We start from the raw sequence: 14,904 nt of genomic DNA, 5'->3' as shown, positions 1-14,904 counted from the left end.
AAGCTAAAAATAATGAAGGTGAATGCTGAATAGAGATGTCGAAGTTGAAAGGAAGTGAATTATTATATATTTTGTGGAAGGAATGGATATAGCGCACTTTACGTTATCCATTTGTCCAATGAGATGTCTCGGCATTTACGGAAGAATAAAACAAGGAAACGCGGCGCTATTACAGAACTATTATAGAACCGGTGAAAAAAAAGTCGGCAAAACATTTCTTTCATCAAAAGAATAAAATCGTGGATTCCATTCATTAATGAAGAATGCGATTACAAAGGTGATAGTAACTATGGAGTTGACTATAGACAAAAGCGGATTAAATCGCTGAAATATCTCTATCTCGTCGTGGTACCCCAGACACTGGATCTGATTCTCGTGCCGATGCGCTATTACCCAAGGACACCTTTGTCGCCTGTTAGCGGCATTAAAGTGACAAAGCAGAATAAAATCAGCCAGCCAAGCAAAAATTATTCAAAATACTCAAAACAATTATTTATAATTTCTCTACCTGCAATAGGATTCTTTATTCCCCTCGAGCGCAATCTACTTTGATTCTAAATTGTTCATAGCATAACCTCGAAAATACATTTTACTGCTCAGCATTTCACGTCATAAGTATAACACATTTCGGTAATACATAGCAACAGCCTTTGCCTAAAGTTATGTTATCTAATCGAGCCTTCGAGACATTGCGATTAGACTTCAATATTTCATTCGCCTACGATTAATCTATCATTTGATTAAATTAACCGAGAAAAGTTCCATTCGGAGTTCAACCACTCGAGAGTCGCGACCATGGCTCGCCATTACTTGAAAACAATTTTCGGCGCATTAGCTATTTTTATTTTTGCATCATGAATAATGATAATGAATTTGTAGGTTTTCAGACGTGGATTGGCTTCGCAGATATAAAATCAGCTCCTGCTTATTTTTATGTACAGAGGGGTGATGTTACTTTCAATCAATCGCAAATTCCAATTCCATTCGACGTCTTAAAACTTAATGCGGGTGGACTGGTGGTTGGTGGAGCCTATAGATGTTATTCCAATGAAAAAGTAGTAGACATGCCAAAAAGTCGTGCGCAGTTTACGCCGATGCGCACCACTGCGGCCGATAGCAGAACTAAAGTTTTTATTACGCTTGACACCAACCGTATGGTATTTGCTATCCTTTGTTCGAGAACCGTCTGTTTGTGACTGGTTTTTTTTTGTCTCTTGTAGCAGAAGAATTTTGTTCGTAGCGTGGTCGATTCTGTCTAGAAACGTCTGCTACAGGAGACGAACAAAAAACCAGTCACAAACAAAAATTAATTAAAAATCAACCAGATGGAATTGGGGATAGAAATAAAAATTAGGTAATAGAGAAATGAATAAAGTATTCACTGTTAGGAAGAAAAGGGGGGAAATCAAAGTTATAGGTAAGAAAACAACTGTTTTAACGGGAAGAAGTTGGTTTTCCCATAAGACGCTGTAGGCGACACACACCAGCTTGGACACAAATGAGATTTTCGCATTTGCGGAGAATGCGCAACGCAGGATGTGTAACTGCTCCATTATCCGACACAACTTAACTAACTGTATTTAAAAAGACAGGGACAAAAGACGAGAAAGACAAGTTTAAACAATAAGACGACACAAAACGTACCCTTATGAGAGACCAAAACCCAGTCTAAATACCAGACTGTAACACAGAATACCCAGTCTCAATACCAGACTGTAACAGAGAATACCCAGTCTCAATACCAGACTGTAACAGAACTACCCAGTCTCAATACCAGACTGTAACCAAACTAACTAATGGGCCACAAGGAAGACCTTATATTATTGAAGCTACTGACGTTCCAGAGTTACGCCTCTTACGGACGTTCAGGAATTGCGCATCAGAACAATACACAGGTGTCACACAACAAGCCCCCCCCCCCCCATGATAGAGAAGTGACTGGTGCAGTTGTCTTTATAAAATTTCATAATTTCAAAATTTAATTATTTTCAAATTTTTATTTCGACTTGTCCGTAGGTAAACCCCCCTTTCACTTACCCCTCTCCCAAGGGTGCGCGCAGTCCCCTACGCTCGACCCCCCTTTAGGCCGGTTCATAACTTATATTTATATTTAATTTCGAATTGTAATCTGATCAGGACAATTTGTGTAAATAGAACAAAAACATTAATAACTGGCGTTGCCTTTGTCAGTTATGCAAATAACTGTTATGCAGTTTATCCTGTTATTACGGTTGTCATGCAAGCAGATTCATGCATGAATTCATGCAGAATACCGTCATGCGTCATGCAGATTACCGACACCCCAAGTAAGTGACAAACTAGAATAAAAATCGGCAAGCCAAGAAAAAAATAATTCTAATAATAATAACTCTAATCTGTAATTGGATTTCCCATTACTCTGGTGCCGCATTTTACTTCATGTTGGCATGGGAATTGAATACCTCCTGAATTTTTTTTCAGATTTTTATTGTTAAGGGCACGGCATCCATAAATGGATGTAAAAATTTAGGAACACGCGGTAGGAGCTTGAAAATATGCTACTTTACCGGTCTATAAATACGGAACTAAAAGGCTTAGAACGACGCAAAAAGTTGTAAAATAAAGAACTTTGTTAGGTATACAACATATGTCATTTTCAAATTTTTCGAAACTTATTTAATGAGATGAATTTCGAATAGAAAATGGAATTTCTTATTTTATCCCTTTTCCCTCTTCTGTCCCATCCCACGGTGTTGTCGCGATTTCTCCTTTGTTTTATTTTCGTAGGATGGGTAAATATCGCCTTCTAGAACAAAGGCAAAATTTTCCACCTCCAAAAACAAGGCAGGACTCCATAAAAATCTCAGCGCTGCCTCATTTTGCCACCACCGGCCACAGGGAGCGGACGTGTTACCCAATTTTCCGTTTGAAACATTTGCCTGATTTTGATTTGAAGCCGCTTTTCATATCAAAATAAGGCAAAAAAGAAAAATTGAAAATTGGGCAAGAAAAGTTATTTTATGTTTTGTCAATTTTAGGTTTTAGGGAAACTAGAAACCGGAAAAAAGGGTGAGCCTCACAGCGTGATGTAAAAAATGAAATGAAAATGTGAAGAATTACGAAAAATTTATTGCGAACATAACGCTATCCAAGACGCTTTGAACTTTCTTAACCTTCAAATGTTTTTCGATTTTGTTAAACGATTAAACATATGTTTCTTCGATAAATGGCATAAAAAGCATAAAGCCACATTCTCATATAAAGAAAACAATTTAAGCAAAACGTTTTTTAACGTTCAGCGTCGAGGTCTTCGTTTGAAGGCGTCTCCGGGCTAGCAGGGGGATTTGCTACCTCTATATTTCCTTCTTCTTGATTCTGATCTCTTCTCATCTTCTCATGCATTCATGCAGTTTTCTTGGTATGGCTCCGCTACCCAGTCTTCTTGATTCGGTATTAGATTGGGTTGGGTCCAAGCTCATGGGTAATTCCCCCAGTCGTCGTCATTTTCCTGGTGATTTCGAGAAATTTCCCTCTTCCTCCCTTTTTCACAAAGTTCGGAAAATAATAGAAATTGTCGTCATGGTCGAGCTTTAGGATTAATTTATTGGGTACCTATGGGGAAAACTAGGGGATTATCGGCTGGTATGCTATTGTAACAAGAGGGTGAATAGGTGTGAATAGTGTATTGTCTACTAATGGAACTGATCAGTGAGTACAGATACTGACTGAGAAGCTCTTTGTCGGTCTCTTTTATGCTGGATCGGGCGGATCCACATGAGAGGCTACTGTTATGCCCATTGCTCGGGTTTTAGCGGATGCTATCGTTTCCTTTACAGGCTACAATATTGGATTAAGGCTAATGATCTATCCGTTACACTATTTTAAAAATATTGAAAAAAACAGGCTTAGTGGGAAAAACTGCATAGGTTAGAAAAACTCTTACGTTACGTTCTTACACTATCCAATCTTTAATGTCTCCAGAGTGATTTAATTTTACGCTTGGGAAGTTGCGATCTTTCTTGTGAAAACACGTTTAGCTTGTAATTGCTCAAGAAAGAGTTATTGAGTTGCGTTCACCCCTGGTATCACTTTGTCGACATTATGCAGAACGGGGGAAAATGTCCGTTTTAAGGATGATAGATGTTCCAAAAAAGAAATTATTTTGATTTATATCATTTTATAGTCACAGTGATACCAAATATAGAAAAAACCTACTAACCAGTCGTTATTGTTGCCTGCCGGAAACATCGGGCCGTTATCGTTATCGATACAGCGTACTGTGACCAGTCTTTAATTACCCACATCTTTTTGAACATTCCAAGGTAGGTATTCCAAGCGTTGATATTATGGTTTAAATCATGATAACCACGTTTCTCCAGTTTCGCCTGGGCGCTATTTTTTTCAAAAACAGACATGTTACTGGCTGTTTTTTTCCAGTCTTCTGCAAGGTAAAGCCTGGGCGAATCTTTCTGAAAGGTTGTGTCATCACCGTAATTTTCTCATTGGTCCACTTCGGAACGTATCGGTCGAGGAGAATCCAATCTGCGTTGATCAGCAACCCCCCATAATACTTGGAAGTATAAAAATGCGATTTCTTTGTAATGGATTGTATGTAATTGGAAAAATCATCATTTTTCGTACGCCATTCAACCACCAATCGTGATCAAATTCTGATATAAAAATGAACAGAATTAAGTAACTCTATAATTAATAACTAATTTTGCCAATTAATGGACATACAAGTGAGTCAACCAAGAACCAGAAATTTAAACAGTGCAAAATTCACTTACAAAGGAGTAAATTTGGGAATTGGGAGTGGATAGAACCTCACATAAAGAGGAGTAAATTTGGGTTTCGGGTGTGGATAGAACCTCACTTTTTGAGGAGTAAATTTGGGTTTTGGAGAGTGCATAAAACCTCACATATAGATGAGTAAATTTGGATTTTTATAGTGGATAGAACCTCATTTATCCAGGAGTACATTTGGAATGATGTGATGAATTTAAATAAGTTTTAAAAAATAGTACTTACTAAGGTAATGATGCTTAAGATGATGCTGTACAATTGTCCTAATATAGTTTTGTGTTGTCGGACATCCACTTGATGAAATATGGGCAATTGGCGTTTTTGTGTCCTTTGCCGTTGCAAATATGGCATCGCATTTTCACGAGTCTGCGTTTTGGCTCCGGACAAACCCTTTTGTGGTGGCCAATTTAAGTACAGTAGAAGGACTCAATAGCTAAAAATAGAAAAAAATTGAAGCAAAATTAAAACACGTTACCACTAAACATTGGTGAGATTAATTAAATACCTAAATACACGGGAAATTCCTTTTCCTTCCCATAAACAATCATTTTTGGTTGTGGAGGCCTGCCAACTGGTATTGAATTCTCTCCTAACAAACGAAATAGCTAAAAAAAAATTTATTCAATGGTTTGTAAATTGAGGTCGATTTAACGAACGAGCAAAATAGAAGAAAATACACAAACAAAATAATCGGCCAGGGGGATGGGAAAAAAAGTTGCACCTATTCAACCCAAAATGGAAAAACAATTAGTTAAATAATGAAAAAGATCATTATTGGCATCAAAACTCTTATGGCAATCGCTCAAAGACATTCGTGCAGCCTGAATAACTACATAATTCCTTACATGTTCCCGAGAACAACAAAGAGAAAAACTATAGAAGTGAACAGTAGACAATGCTACCTCTCCTATAGCTATTCTGTTTTCGCCTCTTGGTTTAAGTTTCAGCTCGTAGAAAATATGCCAACTCTTCCACTTCGATGCATCTTGGTTTGTTGCTAGGTACACCCACTTTGTTTTGTGAACTTACATCAGTTACCGTTCGTGTAATAGTAGGCCCACGTTCATGTAAGAGTAGGCTAACGTTCATTGATGAATTAATGACTTTGATCGGAGACTGCTGACTTTTGTATTCCGCGAAATTAACCGATACTACGGCCCAGATGCAAAATGCGAAAACGGCGAAGCAGTCGATATAATTCACGAAACGATTCTCTCACAGAAGGCTGGCACGCAGGATTGTGGTGTTTTCGTAATCCATTATGCCTTCAAACCTCTGAGGGTAAATTGACACTCAGAGTTGTTTGTCCATTATAATGAAATGTTAATTTATTTCTCAAACCTAACTGACCTCAAAGATCTCGCCACAAAAAACAAAAAACCATATCTTGGGGATGGTTTCCACATATAGTGTGGCACATTGGAAGCAAATACCATATTCGAGGTAATTTAATTACTTAAAATCTATTTCCATTTTTTTCCGTTTAACTAACTTGTTTATCTATATGCCGATATTGGTGGGATACCTGTTGGTCCACAACTCTGACGTATTGACATCGCTCTCCCTTTTTCCGACATTTTTCATTTACTTGTCATAATCTTCAATATACCCAACGAGACAATTTGGGGAAATAAAGGAACGACGATGGTGGTGGTTTTTGTGCCTATTAAAAGAAGGACGTTATGGTCTCTTGTTTCTTAAATAGCTTTTCCATCATAACTAAGACAATTGGACCTGGCGATATAGAGTTCGCTCTCACATGCGAGTTAAACCGATGGATCGTTTGACGGTTAATTTGATTTTGATTACCCTGCGGTTTAAATTGAAATTGTTGTTGAGAAATATAGAAGAAAGGGATTAATTGTGAATTATTATCCTGTTTTTTTTTACGTGCTCAATATAATGTTTAAGTGAGATTATTTATTTTGATTATCGTGTGATGACGGACACGGAAATGATACAGTTTGACGTCGTGTGGCTCAAATAACTTTGATTGCGTTTCTTGGATCTATTAGAAATATATAGACTCAAAGTAAGCGGGCCCAGTTGAGTGTAATGGATTTCCTTCCACTAGAGAAAGAGATCAGAAATGATTGTAAAGGGAAAACGTCAAATAATTGTTTTATTTTTAACGAAAGAAAGAAGAAGGGAAAAATGCGTTTTGTTTTGTTTTATTCGCGTCATCAGGTCTCATAAGTAGTGCTCCCATATTTCCAACGTGGAAGTTATATTTCCCTTCGCAGAGGTTGATGTCTTTGTGACAGTTTTCTAACCAAAGGCGTATCATGGTCTATAAACTGGAGGTCGAAGAACTGTAGTCTGCTTGCTTTGGTGTCTGCTTAAGCTAAAAAAAATGTTGGTGCATCTAATACGCGGAATTTTGGCGCTGAACCCGGATCTTTATTAATCCCCAGATAGTCGAGAGGTGGACTAGATGTAGCCGCTGGTATTGCTGATCAGGTAAAGTAAATCTCGTTTTTATTATGTCTCCCAGTTATTTTAAAATCTACCTACGAATTTTTGCACTTTCATCTTATTTTTTTTTACTTTTATCTCATCAGCTAGAATAATGCCCAACTAGCTGGGAGAGGCTTCCCCAAACTCGCTCGAACTCGTTTGGTAAGAATTAATGGAAATTTTTCTTACTTTGTTCTTCCAATTAAAAATTAACCTCCTTTCTCTCTCCTTTTCTCTTTCATCCCTTTTAAATAATCATAAAAGAAGAAAAAAGCATGCAAACATGTAAATACGTAATAGGGGAGACTGGAGTGTGCCGGGACACCGGGTCAAGAGGGACAGTAGGGGGAAAATAGAAGATTTTAATAAAATTCAAAACATTTTTAGTATGAGCTTTAGATACATAACAAATTAGATGGCATGTATCTAAATAACATACTAAAAATGTTTTGAATTTTATTAAAATCTTCTATTTTCCCCCCTACTGTCCCTCTTGACCCGGTGTCCCGGCATACTCCAGTCTCCCCTACGTATGTAAAACAAAAATGGAAAGAATGCTTAATGATTTATTATTTTTATTTTTTCTTCTGACGGTCGACATGTAGGATTGAATCGATATAGTAAGATTGAGAAGAAGCTGCTTGCTTTTTCATATTGTTTGTAATGGAAATCTCAGTCGTGTATCAGTCCTGTAAATCATTAATCCTAGTTTGTTTTTATGTAATCTTTGTAGATGACAAGGAAATTTGATCCAAAAAACTATCAGTCGTTTCTGTTTGGATTCCTCACAAGATATATGGGAACTTCCTTTTTCTTGAAGAAAATGAAGCATCCCAATGGGTATGAAACCACATTGTCAGTCTATGGAGAGTCTTCTGAAGTAACACATTGTGATCGTGTGATGGAGCGGTCGAAGAAGTATTGCCTATTACGGTACATCAAAAACCTTGTAGTCAATAAGTACATGACTTGGTTGTCCGGGTACGACGGGCATAAAAATAACTATCCCGTACGTTATTGCTATCCGGCCCAGGAAGAAAGGTTTTCGAATCGCTATACTACCATCAATCAAGTTCATGCTGAAAGTAATGAGCGCGATGATGATAACGGCCGTGAACGAGTCGTGGTCGTTGGGTCGTTTATAACTGCGACTACCGGTACTCTGCATTAAACTACAACTACGGATTTCAACGTAATACCGACGAATATCATCACCCAGAGAGTAATGGGGTAACACACAATAGAATAACACAACAAATGAATCGGGACAATGACCCGTTTCTTGGTTTATTCCTGCGTCTGCCGCATCTGATACGCAAATATAAGACGACGCTCCATATGCTGACTCTAATAACCCGGCAAGCGTAATAGAATTAGAAGAACCAGACCATGTTCCACCAGAAAATGATAACCTGTGTCCTGGACTGGATTATGATCCAATTGACGCTAATAACACAGAACCAGAAACAACAGATGCGGCGTACGAAGAAGACGAAGCCGATCCGAAAGCAGAGGACCATCGCGAAAATTCACCAGATGCAGCACCGGAAGCAGATAAGGAAATTGGTCCATCAAATTTTGAAGATCCGCCGTCTTATGAAACTATGATTCCAAATGTATCGGCCGGAGAACATTGATGAACCCCCACCAGAATATGAAGATTTGTACCCGAATGTACAACCGAATCTACAAGTACTCGAAACTACCGAACTAGAAACAGCCTCGGCATTAGAAGGCAACAACGAGGAAACACTGGTACCAGAAGAGATTTCTATACCAGAAGCGGACGTCGAATAGGTCCATGGAGTAGGCCTACTACCTCCAATTAAAAAAAGCGAAATGGGTTTCTTAAAACAATAAAATTTGTTTTTAACCAAGAAGACCGGGTGATGCAAAAAAAGATATGATTAAAGATAAATTTAAAAAAAAAAAGAAAATTCAACGCAAAAAAAAGAAAAGAACGGAAGGTTAAAGAAGGCTCAGTTTAAGTTTTTCGAGTAAAAAATGACCGGATAAAAAATTGTGTAGGTGGTTGGTGGTTGTTGAGTAGTTAAGGAAGGCTTAGTTTAAGTTTTTCGAGTAAAAAATGACCGGATGAAAATAGGGGGAAAAGAATTGGAAGAAGGATATGTAAGAAAGTGACTGGAAGAAAATGACCAGAAGTAGAGCAGGAAAGAAAGTGACTGGAAGAAAATGACCGGAAAAAGATGTAAGAAAGAAAAACTAAATGGGAAAAGCAAATGACGTGTTGATGTTGGAAGAAGCCGTATGGATCTCGATTTGTTTCGGAAAACGGGACGGACGACTGGACGAACGAGTTTATCGTTACTTTGGATGGCTGTATCACATTAAATATGCGCCTTGTGTCTATCGTGATTACAACAACTAAACAAAATTTTAAGCCCAGAAAACATTCGTTATTCGTCTTTGCTCCTTAGATGCATCATCCGAAAAATAAAAATCCCGATTGGAAGATTCGACTCATTTTTCTTGGCTTTTTTCCTATCCTGGTGGATTCAACTTTTCTACGGCTGAAGCACTTGTGGATGCCTGGCAGTATTTCCCAGGCTTAAAGGTAGAAAAAATGTTAGCGGGTTCGGAAGTTAGTGGGTCATTCCACGCGAAATCTGCCGATCGATGGCGCCGTCAAAATTGGGATTCTATTCATTTTTGGGGGTTGGGTAAAGATGGGCAAAAAAAAATGATCCTGAAATTTTCAGAATTATCGCTTGAATAGTTTAGGAGATATTAAAATTTTAATTTATTTTTTTGTTATTTTGCCGTGAACTGAAAAAAAATACATTTTTCGGTTTTTCTTTAATTGCGACTTATTTTGTTATTAGAATGTTGTGAGACCTAAACCAATCGACGTAAAATTAAATTTTACGTCGATCTGACACATTTGTTTTTATTTTTAAGAAATATTTTCACCCGCAATTTGAAAAATAAAAATCTAAAATGGTTACACTTTAAAAAATCATAATAAATCAGTCGGTAAATTTGACGAAAAGCGAATAATTTACCGAGAAACAATAGATATGTTTACATAAGATATAAAAAAATTGGGAGGGTGTTTTTTGTTAATCGTGAGATATATTGAAGTTTATAATCCTAAATGTTTGTGTTTTTTGCGTGTTTTTTCATCCCCCCGAGCTATTTCACTCCCTTTTGGTCGGCCATTTTTGAGGGGGGAGCCCCCTTGGGGAATTCAAAAATGGAAAATCCTCCCCCTTCCCCTTTGGAAGAGGGCTCCCCCTTCAAAAATTCTTCCTGAATACCACAGGCTTTAATAATACACTTATCAAGCCAACAACAATTTCACCAGAAATGTTATTTTTTAGTGAGATAATATACACAAGAATCGGCCGCGCTTTTCTCTATGGTGAGTTATAGTAATACAATTGCCGGTAGTTGCTTCACATAGCACAATGAACGCACAAGGAATGTTTGTTTTTTTACTTTATATGACTGATTCGTAAATTTTGAACACATTATATTTATATATTTCAACTCAAACCACAAAAAAGATGATTCGAAAACACAACAGGAACATTTTTTGAAAATGTAAGATATTTTTGAAAAAGTTTTTGTTTTTCTGACCACTAGATGGCTCCCGTGGTTTTATCCAGCTGGGGTAAAAAAAGAGGAAGGGTGATCGAAATCAGCTTAAATTATTTATTCGGTCACGGTCAAACGCTGTGATGTAAGATACAAGTTTTAGGTTTAGTTTTTCCCTGACTGTCTCCCTGACTGTCCCTGAGCGTCTGAAAATGAATTTAAAATTATGCTTGGCGAAATTGTTTTCAAATTAAAAACCTGCTCTCAGCTGGACACATCGTTAGAACTTTAAAACATCTTTTCAAATCTTCAATCGCTGAATCAATGTTTTTTTATACAATTGCTACTTCGGATAACTACATAAGAGCTTCGTAAAGGTTTTGCTTAGCAGAAGAATCTGTTTTGACTTTCCTGAAAAAATACAAAATCAAATAATAATTAGTAAACAATTTTTCAGTAAAATTAACAAAAATTACCTTTGCTTTGGCAATAATTTGATTTTTTTCATTTTTCATCTTTAATAGGCAACCAAAATCCAGCAAAAAAGTTAATAGCATATTCTGGGCAAAATAATATACCGGTAGCGGTAATATAGATCTAATCATATTATCTATTAGTTCAGAGTTAATTTGATTCTTAGGAAAAAGCAAAAGACAACAGTTTTCAGGTGTTGTCTTTTGCTTTTTCCTTGCTTGATGTGTTAGTATTAGTCTTGTTCCTGAATCTAAATTATAAAATATTAAAAAAAATGAGAACTTTTAAGAAAATATTTAGGAAATGTAGTTACCTTGTGACATTCCGGTAATTTATCCCTCAATTGTTGCTTCTGTCGTATCTCGGAATCCCACAAAGTCAGTTCGCACAAGGGGTTTAGTTGTTTCTATGAAATCTTCACCCGTGAATAATGTAAAATTAGGCACAACACCTTCACTGTTCGTTACATAAACACCATTTGTCATAAAAACAACGGATGATGACATAATCCCCCCCCCTTTCTAAATTCTTGAAATTTCTGTACTGTAATTATTTAAAGAATTACATTAATTAAAGTTATAAACAAAAATAAATTATTATTTTTAATTTACAAGATTTGCCACCTTCCCAGTAAGCTCACCGGGCGAATTCGTCATATATCCAAACATAGACGTGGATGTTCTATGATAAAAGAAGATGTCAGATATGTGACTAGCAGGAATTCGTTCTTCATGATGTTTCTTGCGCACATGTGTGTCACTGTCTTCAAGTAGGGATAAAGAAGAGCCATTATGGCCTATTTGCGCAACGATGTGAATATCGTAATCCAATCCCGTTTTCATCTTCAGGAAATCCAAAATTTGTCTAGGAAACATAAATAGGATAAAATTAAAAATCTATGGTTAAAGAATAGATTTTATTATGCAAATTTTTATAATTTTCCCCTATTTATTTAAAACGAATCCGCCCATTCACTAGCCGGAATTGTCGTCTAACCGCTACATTTTTTTATGGCTCTGCCTACCATTACGGGCTATTTCGACAAAGACGACAACGACAGACCTGACGACGGGCAAGTAGGGCTGGAAGACGAGGACAAGCAAATTTTGCTGGAAATCTTTAGCCACCATCCGTCTAATGCGAGTCAGGCTGGTCTGATGTACCGTCGACTCTTCTCCGCCACCTCGAGCGACGACGAGGTGGACGTGGATGAGGAGGACATGAACAACAACCACTAGGGCGATTTGGAGAGCGAAATGGATTTGGATCAAGTGATCTACATTCTCATTCAGTCGAAAACCTCCAACGAAGTTAGAGAGAGACGGACGGACCCACACATACTGGGCGAATTTCTTCTTCCCCCCCCCCACCATGGGATTTTTTCAATTTGTTTTCTTATTCTTTTTTTCTTTGATTGTTTTCTAGATGCCCAATCGGGAAATGGACCAAAATTGGACAAATAGGAAATGAATGATTGAATTTTTGGCATGAATAATTTCCTGCTTGTTGTGTGTTTTGGCAGGTGCAAGATGTTACTATGGGCTGCATCTAGCACTTTGTGCGCAAACTTTTGGCCGTCCGAGTGTTGCCCGCCCTCCTTGATAGGCCGAGTCTCATATCAATCCCCAGTTTGTAAGAATGTCCTTTCCTTTTCTTCTTTTCCCCCTTCCTTCTTTAGAAAATAAAAATAAGAAGACCCCAAAAAATCGGAATGCTATCAACCCCGCCGTCCGCCCAGGGGGAAATGCTTGTAAATGTCGTTTGAAATGTCGTGAGAAATGCGTAAAGCTATGCACTTTGCCAGTCTCGTCAGAGGGGTGGGTCGATGGAATGAAAAATGAAAAGAGGGACGATTAAGAGCAGCAACCAGTGGGTGAGAGAGAGAGTGAGACCTGACATCTACGAATAGAGAAATCAGTACCGCAGTCATTTTTTTGTAGGGACCGGGCAGCAGCGGCCGAAAAAAGAACGATCGACAAGAATGACAAAAAAGACGAGCAACATCAACGCCACAACAACAATGCAAAGTGGAGTTGAATGCCCAAAAATTCCGCATGTACACAAAAACAGAAAATTTGTCTCTAAGATTGTTGTGTCGTTGGCCATAGATCAATTAAATTGCAACGAATTTGTACAAATAGCGAGAAATAGTGACAAGTGGCGCCAATCGACCACACCCAAAAAAACCGAAAGAAGAAAACAGAAAATTAATTTACCTTTGATTTTCTTTGACGCATATCCTCATGTCGTCATATATTTTCTGCTTAATTTCTCGACCACTGGAGGAACGTGAGACGAGAACCACTACGAAAATCGGTCTGGTTGAAATTATTGGGCTCAGTTGCAAATTCCATTGATTTCTACGTTGAGTCATAGGTGGTCCAGTGCGTTCACAGGGATCACACTCGAGTGTATCCATTTTGAGGGAGTGTACTGATCCTTGATGTCCAGGATTCTGACAATTCAATCCAGGTTCTTCGGCATTTACGTTTATTTTCGGTATCATGCCATTTGTTACTTCCGTGTAACCACTATTTTTTTTCGGCAAACGGTGCAGAACTCCATCGTCATCTTGCACTTAAAAATTAAAAAAAAAAATAAGAAATATATGCTGTAATGATGTAGCGTCGGAAACAATAAATTTAAAATAAATGATTGTCAAAGAGAATGATGTATTAGCTTTGATGATGTAAATTAGCTTGAAAAATAAAAACTGTTGACAGTTCCAATTTTTTGTGCGTTGCCGACAGAAAGGGGGCACATTGTGCAGCGCGGAATGCAAGACAAGTAGTACACAACCAATTACAAAGAATCTGCATCAAAGACTTTATTTTTATAATATCCCTTTTCTAACACGATTGAATCATAATGGCTAACGGGTCAATACTAATCCGAGAGTTCAGAGGAGTTTTTACTCATTATTATTCAAGATAATTTTATAACAAAAAAGAACCTCGCCAGTCATGAACGTATTGGATTTACTCGTCTTTGTCCATCGCACAGCATATATCCAGTGATTTGGTTTTACGCCATTGCTGATGTCAATTTTTTTTTACATTAAAAAAAGGAAAACTTTATGTTAGTTTGCAGAGGTTCATAGACTAATAATAATATGAGATTCCCCCTCGCCCTGCCGAAAATTCTATTTCCATATATATTACTTCTATCAAAGGCATTTGGTTGGATAGAAGGGCGAAAGATTTGTGAGGATAGATTAGAAAGGCGCTTTGTGAAAAAGATGTGTTATATAGAACGGCGCCGGCAAATGAGTGCACACGACTTTTTTCCGCTCTCGCCTCCGTTATTTCGCGCCCAGCCTATAGATCTGCTGGGATATTTATTATACCTTATCGTTGCAACGAAAGAAGAAGAAAAAGTTTTTTTTAGGTTTTGTGGGAGTGTCTTAAAGGCATCGTGTAAAATTTTCTCCTCGATTTTTTATTATTTAAATAAACAGTAATATTTTGTTGAGGAATGGGTGGGGTGGGGGCACTGCCTGATAGAAAAGTGGGCGTAACCGACGAGTGGAAACAAAAAATTGAGCGGGAATGAGCTTGAACAAACATCATTCATATGACTTGGCAATATTGCTCCCAAATCACAGCAGACAATCAACAGCATAGACTTAGA

Source organism: Daphnia pulex, chromosome 3, assembly GCF_021134715.1.
Source record: "Daphnia pulex isolate KAP4 chromosome 3, ASM2113471v1".
Classification (NCBI taxonomy): Eukaryota; Metazoa; Arthropoda; class Branchiopoda; order Diplostraca; family Daphniidae; genus Daphnia; species Daphnia pulex.
Note: the sequence above shows the minus strand (reverse complement) of the source record.